Source organism: Panicum virgatum, chromosome 5N, assembly GCF_016808335.1.
Source record: "Panicum virgatum strain AP13 chromosome 5N, P.virgatum_v5, whole genome shotgun sequence".
Taxonomy (NCBI): domain Eukaryota; kingdom Viridiplantae; phylum Streptophyta; class Magnoliopsida; order Poales; family Poaceae; genus Panicum; species Panicum virgatum.
Genome location: NC_053149.1, coordinates 28,456,254 through 28,474,533, shown reverse-complemented (window position 1 = coordinate 28,474,533; position 18,280 = coordinate 28,456,254). Strand labels below are relative to the sequence as shown.

Sequence of the window (18,280 nt, the reverse complement as noted above, 5' to 3'; positions counted from 1 at the left end):
CTTGCTAGGTTGTTTGCATGGCATTGCCTAGTGCTATATATGGTGGGTTACTTGTGTCATAACTCTAACCCATGAGCAATCTATATGGTTTGATAAGTGTGTAGAAAGCTACACAAGATTACCCTTCATGGTACATAGACTTCATGAGGTATGTATTTCATTTGTGTACTATGAGCACAAGCTATATGGTAAACTTCCCATTGTTATCATAAACAATGTGCATACATTTGGTTGGTGATTCAAATACTAAATACACACATTTAGGGGGAGTTCATCCTATAGTTTATGATTTTGGAGACTAACATGTTTACAAGTTTATCTTTTGTAGTCTCTTTCCGGAGTAAACACTCTAAGAGAATGTTCTTCACGCTCAATGTGAATTAACAACTCTATAAGAGTGATTAGATAAAGTAGTGTGCTTTCATGCATATTGAGCCATGCTCTATTGAACCTAAATTCTCATATCTAAGTTCATAGGCTATGTGCTCATACATTTGCTCACCTTGGTGTACCAAGTGCTCTTCACTTCAAGACTTTCAATTTGGTACATGCAAGGTAACTTTAATCCCCAGGGGGTATGCAAGGTCTAAAATTCCTTCAATTGGTATTCTTGTCAATCTTTTTTTCTTTTAGAGCTACCTCTGTGCATGATATGATCTAAGTTTTCTCATTCGAATGTCTAGTTGTGCACATAATTTTCACATTATCACTTTACGCACACACTTTGTGGAAAGCATAGCTCATGTCATGCTCGTGTTTTTATGATCCACCTTAGTAATTGCTCAACTAGTATCTTCATTGATATCATACAATTGGATCATGATTCATGGGACTAACTCCCTAGGCTACTAACTTTTCTCTTTGAGCTATATTATTTTGCAAGGTCATTTTAGGTGATTTGATTCCAAAGGGGGAAAAGTTTGAATCAAAGCAAGGTTGATCAAAGGGGGAGAAGTTTGCATGCAGCAAAAATGGGGAGAAACAAAGGGGGTGATGGATTTAGGGGGAGGCCAAGCCAACATTGGATGATGGTAAGCATCCAAGCAACTGTAAGTGGTTCAATTTTTCAATTTTTGCAAAAAATTATGCTTGCTTTGATTTTGTTGTCATCAATCACCAAAAAGGGGGAGATTGTAAGGAAAATGGCCCCATTAGGCCATGGTTTTGTGATTTTGATGATTGAGTAACAACGCAATCAATGGGACTAATGAGTTTGTCAAGTGAATAACTATAGATCCCAGGGATGAAGCAAAAAGGCCAAGCAAAGCAAAACACGAAGAAAGAACTCAAAGAAAGATTGAAATGGACGAGTTCTACAGAAACCAGTGGCACCGGATGAACCGATGCAGGGGCACCGGAGTATCCGATAGGCATCGGATAAACTGACGCATAGGTGTCGGTGCAATTTGCAGCACTGGTGGGAGAAGACCAAGTGACACCGGACGATCCGACGGTTCCAAGTTTGGAGCGTCGGAGTAATCACCGGAGGATTTACCAGAGAGCATGTCAAGCGCGTTGAAGCCAAGTCTTCAGCACCGGATGATCCGACGAGGCACCGGTGTAACGCATCGGAGTAATGACGTCAGCGTCTCAGCTGAAGATTTCTTTAGCACTGGTTAAACCGACGCCCACCGGATAAACCGACGGCCCAGGATCGGTTTATCCGGTGATTGCCACATCAGTTGTCAGAGACCCAACGGCTACCCCATGGCTTAGTGTGACCGGATGAACCGGTGCCCTACCTTCGGTCTATCCGACGCCATGCAGAAAGTTGGGTAACGGCTCCCTAATGGCTCTCTCCACTTGGTGGCCTATATATATGGGTTCCCCCGGTCATTTGAAGTTTACTGGAGTTACTATAAGTCTCATACACACACAGGAAACCCTCAAAGCCTACCCAAGTGGATATTGATAAAATCCTTAGGTTTAGCACTAGCTTTGAGAGTGTAAGTGCTAGATTAGCTCTTGAGTGAGTGAGCAAGCAAGATGTTGTGCCTTGTGGTTGGCTCTTGAGTGAACCAACTAGAAGATCTTGGTACGCTGGTCCCTTAGAGCATTGGTGGCTCACCGGCACGTCATCGACCCTCCGACTTGGTGTGGAGCGGCGACGACATCCTTGTACGGGGGACGTGGAGACCCCCTTCCTTCGTGGACAAGCTCCTTAGTGGAAAACAGGATCAAGGTGACCGTGGTTGAGTCCACGGAAGAGACTTGATTGCTGGGAAGCGACACTCTTAGTGAGTGCTTCAACAACGTGGATTTAGGGGTGCCTTTTTGGCTAACCAAACCACGGGATAAACACCCGCGTCGAGAGTTTGCTTCCTCCTATCCTGCTCTTTTCGTTTCCGCATTTCATACTAGCAATTCTTGTATGCCTTTACTTTCATAGAGTAGTTTCTTGATAGGAAAGGCCATAAGTTGCTAAACTCTTTTGGGATAGGGGTTTCACACTAGAACAACCTTAGTTGCACATTTAAATAGCATGTTTTAGTTTTATATTGTGCAATTTAGTTGGAGCCATAGGTTAAAGTTTTAAGTTGTCTAATTCACCCCCTCCCCCTTTTAGGCTAGAGCACACGATCCGATCACTTTCACTATCTCTCTTGCTCCCACGTGGCCGACTCCTTCTTCACCAAGGCTACATCATACATGCTACAAATGCATGATCCATCGCCTTAAGCGACGCCAATGGCCATTTCAGCTCATGGCGTCCTAGGTACGGCCCAATTACGTCTCCTCCTTCCTCCACCATCTCGCCGTAGTCGTGCGCCGCCACTCACCATCGTTCGTTGTCGTGCTAGGTTAGGGTTTCGGAGTTCGGGGTTCAGGGTTCGAGGCTGATGGGGGGCTACTGCTCACCGCCGGTGGGGTGATTGGTTGTGAACGGGGTGGCGAGGCTGTGGGACGCCGCCGGTTGCGAGTGGTGGAGAACATCTAGTGGGCCGGGTAGATGGGCGTGGAGCAGCCCTTCTCGACGGAGGTTACGCCGGAGCTGTTGGCGGTCGGTGCGGTGGATCCAGCGAGGAGGATAGGGATACGTGAAGCGGGTTGCTCTGCACTTGATGCCTTGATCCGAGCGTCCGCCGTTTGGTCTTATCTCGTGTGCCGCAGGCCGCGTCCGCTTTGCTAACACTAAACCTGTAAACGGATCAAAGGCTTGCATAACAGGCTTGCTGATGCACTCGTTAGGTTAGCCTGTGCCCGACCCCTTGGTCAGGGCACTCCATGTTAGATCTGTGTCATGTCAGGTATCTCGTGGCCCCAGGTCTGGCAATGAGCATGTGAAATAAAGGAGGTTACCGATCACTTTGTGCCAAAGAATTGAAGTCTAAGCCGAAGCAACCAATGGATCCAATACTCATTTCTCTAGCTGTTGCAATAGTATATATATAATTATATATAAAATTAATTTTATATGTGTAAGTATTTTTATTTATCAAATATATTCCATGTTTCAATCACTATGATATTCAATCGCAAACTAGCTTGATAAAAAAATTAGGGGAAATCTAAATTTTTAAAAAATAGTGGGAAACAAATTTGAAAATATCAAATTTAAATCGGTGAATTTTTTGTGGCCGAATATTTTCAAGGGCGGGTCATGCTCTAACCCACCCAAAACATATATTTCAGGGAACGTCGCACTATTCCTGCAAACAATATTTGTAGTTGCGACAAATTGAGGTGGGCAAGTCACCCATCCTAGAAATGTGTTTTTACCCTCTCTACAAACTGTTTTCGTAGTAGCGATATTAGAGCATCTCCAACCGTTTGGCAAATGGAGTTAGCATTCTTGATTTTTGGCAAAAAAACGCTTAAAACTTCTCCAACAGTTTGGCAAACGACTTGCCAAATTTTGGCAATTTGGCAAAATCCCTCCCTCACCGCGCATATATGGCAACTTGGGAAAGGGCTTGGCAAATCCTCTTCCTGCTTGCATGCTGCGTATGACCACGAAAATAAAGTCTTCTCCCTGCTTGCATGCTGCCTATTGCCTTTTTTTTTCATTTTGCTAAGTCCGAAATAGCAAACTATTGGAGATCGAACTGGTTTTTACTTGGCAAATAGTTTTGAGAGTTGGTAAATCACAAAATTTGCCAAGTAGAATATGACAAATTTTTGGAGATGCTCTTACTGCCAAAAGTTAAAAGTGGCTTCAATCCTCCGCCAACAATAATAAAGTAATAAACACATAATGTATTCTCTCAAAATGAAAAATAAATACTGACATATTGGCTTTATAAAATGATACACATGGTCGACAACATGACATCAGTCATGCGTTGCCAGGTGCTGGAGCGCCCGGGGCACCGGCGGCACGAGGACATCGACGACGCCCTCCAGCGCCTGCACGACCTGTGGCATGGTTGGCCGGTGCTCCTCCTGGTCCTGGATGCACCAGCACGCCACCCTGCAGGCGCGCCCCAGCTCCTCCTCGCTCACGTCGCCGTGCAACCGCGGGTCCGCCACATCTGCCTTGGTACTGATCGGTAGCCCAGAGATCCACTCCGGCGCAAGGTACCCTATGGTGCCCCGCATCGTCGTCAGGACCCGACTGAAGTCTCTCCCCACCAGCTTGGCCATCCCAAAGTCCGCGATCTTTGGGCACAAGTTCTTGTCCAGCAATATGTTCTCCGGCTTAATGTCACAGTGTATGATGCACTCGCGGCAGCCTTCGTGCAAGTAGGCCAGCCCCCTGGCGATGCCGAGCATGATGCCGTAGCGGTCGTGCCAGCTTGGGCACAAGCTGCTCCTGAAAAGGTAGGAGTCGAGGGAGCCATTGGGCATGTATCCGATGAGGCGGACGAGGTTGACGTGCTGGATGAGGCCTAGCGTGTTCACCTCCGTCCGGAACTGCTTGTCGCCCTGCCGGAGGCCCTCAAGCTTCTTGACAGCCACTTGGGTGTGCCTGTCCACGACGCCGCGGTACACCGTGCCGAAGCCTCCGCCGCCAAGCCTCTCCGAGAAGTTCTTCGTTGCGGCGCGGAGGTCTCCGTAGCTGTACACCACCAGGGAGGACTCCTTTTGGTTTCCCATTTCGGCCTGCCTTTTCCTCCTGGATAGAAGGATCCAGGCTGCCAGTGCCGATGTGCCCAGTGCGGCAAGGCAAGCCAAAACGATGCCAAGAACAAGCCACAAGTGCTCGTTCTTCCTCTTGGTGCCACGCACACGTCAGAGCTCAGAATCCGACAGCCGGACATACAAGCTCGAAGACGAGCCCCGGCCGTCCACGTAGAGCCGCTGAAGGTTGCGGAAGCCACCGTACAAGACGGCGCAGCCACCGCTGCTGGAGAAGGTGTTGGCCTCGCAAGAACAGTTCTTCAAGCAAGCCGACTCGCACTCGGCTTTGCTCTGTGCACTCACGGCGAGCGAATCGTCGGTGAGGTTCATGTACGGTAGCTCGATGAATCCGTCCGTTGATCCGTTGCTCGCGCACTGGAGCGATGCACTCCTGCGGCAACCACCGCTCCAGTCGTTGAGGCCCCACTCGCGCTCCGCCGCCGGTGTGAACCCAGGTGGGCACTGGCACGGCGGCTGGCTCCTCTGGCTGCAGATGCCGAAGGCGCCGCAGAGCGCGTACACGTCGCACTGCACGGTGGGCGCGGCCCAGAAGAATTGCCAGCTCTGGCTGTAGGGCACCCAGATGTACTGCTTGATCTGGCCGGTGAAGTCGAGCACCATGCGCGTGATGGTCGCGTTGTTGTACAGGACGCTGGTGATGCGCCGGTACGCTGGCGCCTCCACGTACGTCTGGTTGAAGAGCACGTTGTTCACCGCCTCGGGCATGTTGGCGAAGACACGGCCCGTCCAAATGCCGCTGCGCCAGTACGAGCGGGATCCGTTCCAGAGGAGGAAGAACTCGCTGCTGCCCTTGGGGTCCACCGTGCAGGTGAACATCCCGGGTGCGGGATCCTCGGTGTTGCGCCACGACGTCAGCGTCTGGTACTCGCCGGTGAGCTTGTTCTCCCCGAGCCACCCCTCCGGCACCAGCGTGTCCGTCGGGTGGTCGAAGCTCTGCCACAGCACGTTGGAGGAGTTGCCCCCGTCGAGGAGGACCAGGTTGCCGTTGTCGCGCATCACCGCGAGGTTCGACTCCGGTGACGACAACACTGACGAGGACGACAGGTTGGATGACCACACGACGCCCCGCGAGGCAGAGGATTTGCTCAGCCCGACGAGCTCAAGGTTGCCGTCGTCAGGGGAGACCCGGAGCTCCGCCGATGCAACTCCGGATAGGGGACTGACGACACGGTTGGCGACCCAGACGACGGTCTGCGCGGGAACGTTCTTGTACCAGATGCCAAGATAGAAGTGGCCGGAGCCATTGGGGCTAAAGAGGCCGAGCTCGAACTTGCCCTGCGCCGAGACCACCGTTGCGTTGCCTCGCAGCGGCTCCCGTGCGAAGACGGTGTCTCCGCCCGCCGCCAGGCTCGGACAGGAAAACGCGAGGACGGCAAGTGACATGGTCGCAGGTGGATTCTGAGGAGGATTGAAGATTAGATGGCAGATGTCATCGCAATTGCAGTACTAAACTACTATATATGATAATGACTTGCAAGTACTGTCGTACTCTATACCTCTTAGTCTAGGCGTCGCGTAGACGTCACCAAGGACGATATATAGGTCTATGCAAGCCATCACCCATGGTCAGTGTGCAAAGTTTTTGGTCTAGTTTGTGTGTTCCAACACAAATCAACAAAGACGATGGTGAGAACGAGGTCAGCGAGAGTCGTTGGGTAGTTGGTATTGAATGATTCCTTGCGTGCCTATGACCCGGCTGTGAGGACACATGACAAAATGTGGTTGTCTGGTGACGCCCGAAACCCAGTTTTATCTGCAGTTGGATTACTTACGGCTTCTGAATTGTTTGGTTGGATTCGTATTATCTCTCGTCTGCAGTTGAAGAGTGGTGCTAATGAGTCTTTGCTGCAGCTTACCGTACCTGCCTTGAGAAGGATGACATTTCAAAGGTAATTTTTTCGCTAATGTGAACAGATCTCTGAACATGCATGGTTCATTCTCTAAAAATGGCCCTTTTTACTTAATTAAGTTGAGTTTAGCAATGCAATTGTTATGAATGGATATGTCTATTGACAATCAAAATTGGCAGCAAACCATACCAACCGGTCTGGCCGGTCATTCCATGCGGTCTGACCGGTATGTGATGCTGTAGCCGATCCGGCTAGAACCGACCGGTCTGACCAGTCCATGAAGAATCCGAGTACAATTAGGAAATCTTATAGATTTAGATCTGTAAATATGATTTCATACGGGGTAAGTCTTCCTCACCCTATAAATATAAAGGGTCACGGCCGATTGAGAATCCAACCCAATCGAATCTATCAAAAACACATCTTTTATCTTTTTACCTTATTCTCTTTACCCTAGCTTTTCCAACCTCGACATGCTGTTCTTCCCTCGTCTCCATGGCGTTTGAAGACACCGTAGCTGGCCTGCCGAGCCTAGGGCAACCCTACGCGCGCTTGCCCCGATGGGGTCCCTCCCGGGCGAGCGTTCGTCGGATCGTCGTCGTTCTGCACAGCGACCGGTCTGACCGGTCCAGATAACCGGTCTGACCGCTCCACGCAAGAGGTGTTGCAAGGAGCTCCTCCTCGCATCACGCGATCTAGCGCGATCGTGTGTTGGCCCGTAAAAGGCGTCAATACAAATTGGCGACTCTGGTGGGAACGAAAATCTGGCTGTCATGGCACTTGAAGGGTTTCCTGAAGACCTGCGCAAGGTTATCAACATAAATTTGCATTCTCACTATTATTGGGTAACGGAATAAGGCGTCATTATGATGAAGATATCTGTCATCGACGAGTTGAGGATGTACAATCTACCAAGGCATAGTAAGTCCACAGCTACTTTTATAACTGGTTTGCTTACTTTTGTGGATGAGCTGATTAATAAAGAGAAGAGTGTAGATCTAATTCCTGTTATTCAAAAGTCGGCTATTGAAAAGCTGGTTAATAATCCTTGCAAAAATTTGCCTGATAGTGCAGTAGCAAAACGGTCCCAAACGCAACCAAACATTATGCAACACACTAAAACATGTGTTTAGGGTCAAATGTTGTGGATCGGGCACGTTCGCAGTGACAAGTTCAGACGCGGCTTCGTGGTACGAACTTTTGCATTAATTGTACCAGACTGGCTCATTTTGCACCGAATTTAGTACAGTGACAAAGCTGTCTCAAATGCACCCAAACATTACGAAATGCAACAACACATGAGTTTTGGATCCCATGGTGTGTCTCGGGTGTGTTCGTAACGAAAAGTTCCACTGCGACTTCGTGGCACAAACTTTTTGCATTAATTGCACCAGTTCGGCCCATTTTGCACCGAGTTTAGTGCAGTAACGAAACGATCACAAATCCACCCAAACATTATGAAATGCAACAAAACATGAATTTTGGGTCCATCTTGTGTATCGAGTGCGTTCGTAGCGAAACGTTTCGACGCGACTTCGTAGCACAAACTTTTGCATAAATTGCACCAGTTCAGCCCATTTTGCACTGAGTTTAGTTCAGTAACGAAACGATCCCAAACTCACTCAAACATTACGAAATACAACAAAACATGAGTTTTGTGTCCCATGGTGTGTGTCGGGTGCGTTCATTGCGAAAAGTTCAGTCGCAAGTTCGTCGCATGAACTTTTACATTAATTTCACCAGTTCGGCCTATTTTGCACCAAGTTTAGTCCAGTAGCAAAACGGTCCAGAATGCACCCAAACATTATGAAATGTAACAAAACATGAGTGATGAGGACATCACTCCTACGGATACAAACGACACTCCTCAAGATGATATACAAGGTCCTATTACTCACGCACGTGCTCGACAATTGAACTTACAGGTGAGTTCGTTCCTAAGTAATGTTTATTGTGAATCTGAGAATAGATTGCTACCTAATGACTTAATTGTACTTAGGAACAAAGGAGAGGACCAGCAAGGGTGTGGAGAAGGCCTTGGAGGCGTGGAGGACCAGCAAGGATGTCCGGATCAAGATGGAGGCCCAAACCGATTCGACTTCGTTTCAGTTTCGGACTCCAGGAACAGGCCGCACTAAAACGGACGCCCAGGTTGCATACGGAGTCGGATTTGGGCGCACTTGATATGGATGGAAAGATAATTTCAAGACGCTTCCAATGGCTCTGGTTTCAGGCTCAAATTCATCCGGAGTCGACGGGAATCGTCTGTGTAAGTTGGCGTCCAGAATCTGTCCCGGTGCTGCGTCACTGTTTTTGGGCCGATGGCCCGTGTATCGTGTTGGAGCCCAATAGGGGCGCGTCCAGGAGGTCTTGCGCGACCTAAACCCCTTATTAATAGCCGCCGCCGCCATCATGAGACTGGAGTTTTGCTTAGATTATTCTGTCGAGAACAGTTTTGCCGCCGTGTCGGTTTGTGAGACCCCAACTTGAGATTAATCTTTCATCTGCAGAGTCTCTTCAATTGAGCTGCGTTCTTTCGAGTTCTTGCTTGTGTTCTTCGTTGCGCTTGCAGGGATTAGCCTTCTTGGCGAGGTTAACCGAGTTGTGATACGGTTGATAACCAGAGGAGTTGTGGTGCTAAGATTGCTGGATTCGGGTCTTAGGATCTGAAGCCGGATCGGTGTGTCTCGCTCCGCCTACAACGAGAGTTATCCAGAACCTGACGGAAGATCGGGAACCCACGTCCCCATTAATGAGTATAGGGTCCCATGGTGTGTATTGAGTGTGTTCGTAGAGAAAAGTTCCAACACGACTTCGTGGCACAAAATTTTGCATTAATTGCACCAGTTCGGCCCATTTTGCTCCAAGTTTATTGCAGTAACGAAACGATCCCAAATGACCCAAATATTACGAAATGCAACAAAACATGAGTTTGGGTCCCATGGTTTTTATCGGGTGTATTCGTAGCGAAAAGTTCCAACGCGACTTCGTGGCACAAACTTTTGCATTAAATACTCCAGTTCGGCCCATTTTGTACCGAGTTTAGTGTAGTAACGAAGCGATCCCAAATGGACTCAAACATTACGAAATGCAACAAAACATGAGTTTTGTGTCCCATGGTGTGTATCGGGTGCGTTCGTAGCAAAAAGTTCCGACGCGACTTCGAGACACGAACTTTTGCATTAATTGCACCAGTTCGGCCCATTTTGCACCGAGTTTAGTGCAGTAGCGAAATGATCCCTAATGCATCCAAACATTATGAAACACACTAAAACATGTGTTTAGGGTCAAATGTTGTGGATCGGGCGCGTTCGCAGTGACAAGTTCAGACATGGCTTCGCGGCACGAACTTTTGCATTAATTGCACCAGATTGGCCCATTTGGCACCGACTTTAGTGCAGTGACAAGCGGTCCCAAATGTACCCAAACATTATGAAATGCAACAACACATGAGTTTTGGGTCCCATGGTGTGTATCAGGTGTGTTCATAACGAAAAGTTCCACTGCGACTTCGTGGCACAAACTTTTTGCATTAATTGCACCAGTTCGGCCCATTTTGCACCGAGTTTAGTGTAGTAATGAAACGATCCCAAATCCACCCAAACATTACGAAATGCAACAAAACATGAGTTTTGAGTCCCATCTTGTGTATCGGGTGCATTCGTACAGAAAAGTTCCGACGCGACTTCGTGGCACAAACTTTTGCATAAATTGCACCAGTTCAGCCCATTTTGCACCGAGTTTAGTTGTAACGACCCGGCTTGGGAGAACGGCTAAGATCTACTCTACATGTTGAGTAGACCACACCTGTTAAATAACTCTCTTGCGCTTTCGTCATCGCTTCGCGCAAAAAGTTCGAACCAGAGTTATCAACTCTCCTCAGGCTCGGTATTTAAGTTGGCTCACTCAGCGATCGGAAAGCAAGGTGGCGCTAACCAGCTGCTCCCGACGCGTTACAACATTTTTTTTGCGTGAACAATACTCGCGCTACAGTAACCCACAAACCCAGCCCACAACGCAGCCCAGCCCGTTTGGTGCTACAGTATTACGATGCTACAGTACCGCTTACAGTCCACGCGGAAGTGGCCCAGCCCACTTAGCTCGTCGGGCCGATTCCCTGGGGCTGTTACATACACCACCCTAAAGGATTCGACGTCCTCGTCGAACAGCGGAGCCAACTTACCCTGACGGGACACTAAATCAGGATCTCCTCTCTTGGCCACGTCCCATACGTCTAGCGCTAACGGTCCCATGTGCCACGTCCGTGCGTTCAGTGCCAACGGTCCCTGTGCGACGTCCGTGCCTCGCACGCGTCCGTCCACATGCCGGTGGCATCTGCAACCACGCGCCCGTATGGTCATGCCCAACACTTCTGCCCATATGTGGCGTGAAACTGCGAGAGTCGGCTCTGATACCACTGTAACGACCTGGCTCGGGAGAATGGTTAAGATCTACTCTACACGTTGAGTAGACCACACCTGTTAAATAACTCTCTTACGCTTTCGTCCTCGCTTCATGCAAAAAGTTCGAACTGGAGTTATCAACTCTCCTCAGGCTCGGTATTTAAGTTGGCTCACTCAGCGATCGAAAAGCAAGGTGGCGCTAACCAGCTGCTCCCGACGCGCTATAGCGTTTTTTCATGTGAACAGTACCCGCGCTACAGTACCCCCCCCCCCCCGCAAACTCAGCCCACAACGCAGCCCAGCCCGTTTGGTGCTACAGTATTACGATGCTATAGTACCGTCTTACAGTCCACGCGAAAAGTGGCCCAGCCCACTTAGCTCGTCGGGCCGATTCCCTGGGGTTGTTACATTAGTTCAGTAACGAAACAATCCCAAACGCACTCAAACATTACGAAATGCAACAAAACATGAGTTTTGTGTCCCATGGTTTGTGTCGGGTGCGTTCGTAGCGATCAGTCGCGAGTTCGTCGCACGAACTTTTGCATTAATTTCACCAGTTCGGCCTATTTTGCACCAAGTTTAGTCCAGTAGCAAAATAGTCCAGAATGCACCCAAACATTACGACTAGTTGGCCAGGCGTATAGGTCAGGATTCTTTTGGCCAACAGCTATCTCGAACGCAGAAGACCTGGGCAGATGGTGCCCTAGCTGCCAATTCTTTGGCAAGAAGACTCACGTCCTAGCACACAACTTGATAACAATCCCTCCATCATGGCCGTTCGCCTGTTGGAGTTTGGACATGATCAGACCATTAACCGTCGCTCCAGGAGGATTCAATCATGTGTTGGTTGCAGTCGACAAGTTCACCAAGTGGATTGAGTACAAGCCCATTGTCATGATCTCATCAGATAGAGTAGTGGACTTCATCTCTGACATTATCCATCGGTTTGGTTTTCCTCACACCATTATTACAGATCTTGGCTCCAACTTCACGTCACAATCTTTTTGGGATTTTTGTGACAACTCCTGGATCGAGGTCAAATATGCTTCTGTGGCTCATCCTCGGGCAAACGGTCAAGTTGAGCGCTTTAATGGTTTAGTACTCGACGGCTTGAAGAAAAGACTCTACAACGCCAACACCAAGAAAGGCGGCAAGTGGATTCAAGAACTACCTCATGTAGTCTGGGGGCTGCGAACCCAGCCTAGCAAAGCAACTGGACAATCTCTTTTCTTCCTTACCTATGGGTCAGAGGCTATACTACCCGCTGATATCATGTGGAGATCCCCAAGAGTAGAAGCCTATCAAGAAGGAGAAGCAGATGAAGCTCGACAACTAGAGTTAGATTTAGTTGAAGATGCCAGAGTCAACGCATTAACTCAATCGGCTAGATATCTTCAAGGAGTCAGACGCTATCAAGATCGCAACGTCCAGCAAAGATCCTTCAACATTGGAGATCTAGTACTTCGCCGGATTCGGGATGAGACAGGACTGCACAAGTTAAATTCCAGATGGGAAGGTCCCTTCATCGTAACTAAGGTTACAAGACCAGGTTCATACAGAATCACTGATGCAGATGGCAATGAGGTACCGAATTCCTGGAACATTGAGCAGTTGCGCAAGTTTTATCCTTGATCCAAGCAGACTAGTGGTGTCAGTTGACTTCCTTAATAAAGTGAGGATCCTTATTGACATATCGACTACATTAAAGGCAATCTGACAGCATCACCAGTCCGGGATAAGCTTACACAGTTTTCTATCAGAACAACTACACAAGCCGCATCCCTTCCCTTAAAGGGCACAACCTATTCGCCTAGCTCGAGAAGGTGAATGGATACCTTTACTAGTTGTCCATCTTGGATAACTCGATAGAGTTCATCCTAACATGTCAACTATGAGGAACACTAGCATTGTTGTCAATGCAAAACTACTCGCTCGCTCGAGTACGTTATGGATACTACTACATTTTGTCCATCTTGGGCAACCCGACGGGGTTCGCCCTAACAGGTCAATCTTAGTAGTTACTCTAGTCTACAAGTTGGACACCTTACTCGCCTCGCTCGAGTAAGTTTTGGATATCTTTCTAGCATCTACGTCTTGGACAACCCGACGGGGTTCGTACCTAACAGTTTTGCCTTAAGGATTACTCCAGTACTTGGTTAAAGGACACCTTACTCGCCTTGCTCGAGTAAGCCTTGGATATCCTTATGACATTTACGTCTTGGGCAACCCGACGGGGTTCGTACCTAACAGTTTTGTCTTACGGATTACTCCAGTCCTTGGTAAGGACACACTACTCGCTAGATCGAGTAGTTTATGGGTATCTTTACAAGTTTTTTCTATTTGGATAGTCCGACGGGACTCATCCTAACTGATTAACTTTAAGGATCACTCCATGCGGGTATTCAACTCGATTGATTGACTAGTTCATACTTATCCTACGGTATCATATTATGCTTCTGAAGACACACCAACAGGATACAAGCTATGAATAACGACAAGACCTCACTGAAGATTATAAGAGTTGTTACAAGCAGTCTACTCTGTCATGTTCTTCAGAATTTCCTCCGCAATGACTTCTGATTCCTTACAATACTCTCGGAATTTCTCATCAGAGCAACTGTGAGCTATTTCTTTAGCTATTGGAGCTAAATTAAACTAAGGCAAGTATGACTTGACAACTCCTATCATGTGGGTTAGATAATTCTTGGAAGTAGCCATCATAACGTCAAAATTTTTTTTGGGGAGCTTCTTCCAAACGCTCCACCAAGGACTTGCCACTTGACGACTCTTCTTCAGTATCAACCATATCCACAAGAGCTTGAGCTGCTGATATTAGTCGAGTTTGGTCTTCTGGAGAACATGATGGGAAGATATCTCAGAAACTGATATGACAAAGCAAAATCAAGACACAAAAATCGAGTACTTACAGGCTTGGGCAGTCTGCAATTGCTTCTGGAACCTGGAATTTTCCTCTTGAAGCTTTGATCTTTCTTCTTCAAGGTTCTTAATCTAGCGCTTCATGTCACAAACCTCCAGATGATGCTGCTGACTTGCCTCATAAAGTTTGTTCTGAGCAGCAAGGGCTTCATCCAGTCATTTGGCAATCATGGCTTTTTGCTCCTCTAAGATCTTCCGATTGTCTACAGTCTTATATAAAGCATGAGACTTCAAGAAAGATCGATTGGCTACATCCTGAGGCATACAAGGCAAACCTGGTCAGACATCAACAACTACTCGACAAATAGTGGCAGAAGACTCACCTTGGTAAATTTAAAGCTCCACTGCATACAATCTGCAAGTTTCTTCATGTTGTCTAGAGACAACAGCGGATCATCAAACAGTTCCTTTCCCAACTCTTCCTGGGCTGACTAAGGCATAGACTAGAATGGCACCAATCGAACGGAAGGACCTTTTGACCCTTCTGCTCCACTACTCCTAGATCCACCAGCTTTGGAGGCTCCTTCAGCAGCCGCAGGAGTATCAGATGTTTCAGGGCTTGGTTCACTTGGTTTCTCAACTATGTCTGCACTCGGGAAACTGGCAGCCGGGGTCTCGATCAACCCAATTACAGGAGAATCGGGGGCTAATCGACTAGTTCCGTCCGAGCCACTCGACACCCAGTTGTGGAAATCTTGGACTTGATCTTTTTTCATGCGCCGAAAGATGTGTGACCTAGCCAAGCAAGATTCTGAATAAGAAAGCTAGGGCAAACGGGATATAATCAACAAAATATTATATACTTACTGGCCGACATCAAGATGAGGAACTTTCCTCTGCAACATTGATTCGGGAGCCACCTTATGTTTCTTGCTGTCGTTAGAATCAGCATTTGCAGAAGTCGGAGGTATACAATACTAGGATTTATAATTCTTCTGCAGAAAGAAGCCAATACTTAGTCAGAAGATCAAAAATGGTTAACTACAAGTACTCGACATGGTATCCAAAGCACGTGCCCAGGCATTCTCGGGAGGATTTTGTGCCTAGAAGAGTGTTGGAAGTGTCAAAGACTTGTCGAAGTTATCGAGTACTTTGCAGCATCTCTTTATTACTTCAGACTGAGCCATTGGTTCTGAGGATATCCTAATGGGATCCTGCGTACCTTCATATCTAAAGGCAGGATGCTTTCGCAGCTGGAGAGGCTACGTCCGGTGACCGATAATTGAGAAGACCACATGATCTCCAGTGACTCCCTTTTTCTCAATAATGGCAATCGTACGAAGAATGGCTTCAACCTGCTTGCCACCAGGTCCTCTACTCGACCAGCTCTCCTGGACTTGGGGGGCACCAGCAGTCCTTTCTGGAAGTGGGGATTCAAAGTTCCCAATATGGAACTAGAACTTCTTCCATTTGGCGCCTTTACCCGCCGGATCATAAGCCAAGTACTCGCCTCGGTTCTCAGGGCGGAGTACCAATTCACATTCCCCGACGACGGCGGGATTGGTCCATAGTCGCCGATCCAACCCTCGCGGTTACTCCTTACCAACGGGATTCTTTGTAAAGGCCTCGTAGTGAGTTTGCTAGTCATCTCACCTACGGAAGTGTGATGAACAAATAGCGTAGCTCACGACTTGTGGGTAAAGATGTGCGGGAGGCAGGGCGAGAGCTCGATGGCGGCTGCGGTGTGGTGATGTCGTGGTGTTGTGGGTGCACAGAGAGTCCTCGGCCGCCAATTAAAAGGAAACCGGGGATCCTAGGCATGCGTGCCCGTTGCGAGTGCGGCGGAATCCTAGCGAGGATCACGGAATCAATGCTGCGCGGCCGGTGGAGAAGGCGGCACTGGCGTGTGGTCCTGCAGGCCGTGGTAGGGCACGGGTGGTCCACGAGCAGTGAGCGGGGCGTGAGGCGGAGCTGGTTCGGACGCAGAGGAGGGAAGCGCGGTGATCCCGGGAGGGCCGTTGCCGAGCGGGATCCCGGCGGGGACATCGGATCTGATCGGTGGGCCAACGATGGCAGCGACTGAGGCGGGGACGCGGGCGACGCGCGTGAGCGAGCAGAGCGGCTGGCTTGCGGGCTCGGGCTGGTGGGAGGGGGAAGCGTGCGCTGTGGAGCGAGCGAGACTGGGCCGCGGGAAACGGGCAGGCAGGCCGGGCCAGGGAAGAAAAAGAACGGGCCGAGCCCAGGGGAAAGAGGAGAAAGGGACCGTGAGCGGTTTGGGCCGAGATCGGAAAAGGAAAGGGAGTGGGCTGGGCTGCTGGGGTTTGGGCCGGCCCGGAGGGAAACGGGCTACCTGGGCTGGATGGGTTGCTGGGTTTAGGTCCGGTTGGGGTTTTCTATTTTCCATTCCTCTTTTCTTTTTCAAACCAACTCAAATCTATTTGAATTCAAACACAAGTTTGAATTCAAATCCTAGGCACTCAACCGAAATAAAACCATGCACCAGCATGAATGCACAAACAAGTTCAAACCTAGAAAAATTTTAATTACTCGTGAAACAAAATTAGATTAATTGCAAGACTAATCATAATAAACCTTAGAAAATTAAATAAAGCCAATTAAATTTATTATTAAATATTGAAATTTAAATTATGGTGTTACAAAATCCTACTGCTAAAGGTATCCCTGACCAGGTTTGGCGGTAAACACTGACATCGGTGCCTTAGAGGGGAATTCTATTCCTTTCATTGAGGGTGACCGTACGTATATCGACGAGGCTTATTTGATCCAAGGTCACACACTCAAGAAAGGCTCGAATGACTCTTTGATTTTCTTCTACTTGGGCTATACAAATGAGATTCCACTACCCAATGCGGAGTTCCATTTGTATAATTGCCATTCGCTAACCATCCCTCTCGTTCCACGAGAAGGAGGTCATACACATAGATCTTCTGGTTTGCCTGGCAGGATGACAAGAAGCAGGACCAGAAGGGAGGTAGAACCGACACCACCGCCTCATCAGCCACATCACCCACATCAGCATGAGGCCGATGGTTCGTCATGGCACAATGCTAGCACTGAGGAGTGGACACGGCAGGCACCAGGCCGTCGGTCCACCAGTTCCAGCTCCGGTGGAGCCCCGAATCTCATAAGACGGACGTCCTCGTCCCGAGGTTTCGGTGCCATCACCCAACAGCTAGGTGAGCTGCGGGTGCAGGGCGACAACATACAAGAGACGCTGAACCAACACATCGATACTACCCAAGCATGGCAGCGTCACACTGGTGAAAGAATCCACGATATGGAGCAGTTGCAGTTGCAGCGATAGGAGGAGTGGAGGGCATACTGCTGCTGGACGGCTTTCAACCCTGATCAGCCGTAGTAGGCCTGAAGCTAACTTGGGGAGGACCCCCACGAGAGGTAACTTGTATTATTTATCTTTACTGCTTTCATAACCTTGCATGAAACCCATAAAAATCTGCAAAATTAGAAAACCCATATAAATTTGCATAACTAAAAACAAATAAATTTTTTTGCAAAACTTAGAAAACACCAAAAATATTTCTTTTAATTTGTGAAGTAAGCATGGTGTAAGTTTTTCTTGTTGAGATGATGAATAGTTGCTCTGTTAGTTTCCTTCATATGCTTAGTTACAACTTTATGCTCTACCTAGTTTTGGGTTTATTGGCTTAAAATGTTCAAACCTTAAGCTTGAAACTTGTGGGTAGCAAAAAAGTAAGATCCGAATCTAAGTTGTTGTGAGCTATGATATGGTTAAGTAGAGTTGCTATGATCTTCTCTCATGTGATACTTGACATCCGGAGTATTTAATTTTGAAAATACAAAAAAATATAATAAAGTTCCTTGATGATATGAAATTCCTATCCAAAGTCATATGTTGTTTTTCATTGCAAAACCTTCCACATATGCAACTTGCTATCTCATTGAGTTTTTGTCAAATTGTTGTGACCCTTAGTGAGATTCATTTCATACTCCCATGATCAAGATCATGTACACGTTTCCACCACATGCTATGCTTCTACACTAGAAGTAAGCAAAATTTCATCCATC

The 18,280-nt window shown here is 48.0% G+C and overlaps 1 pseudogene; it reads right to left on the bottom strand.

Moving 5' to 3' along the window:
* Positions 1-4,272: 4,272 nt before the first annotated feature.
* Positions 4,273-6,465, bottom strand: LOC120674725 (annotated as a pseudogene).
* Between the last annotated feature and the right edge of the window lie 11,815 nt (positions 6,466-18,280).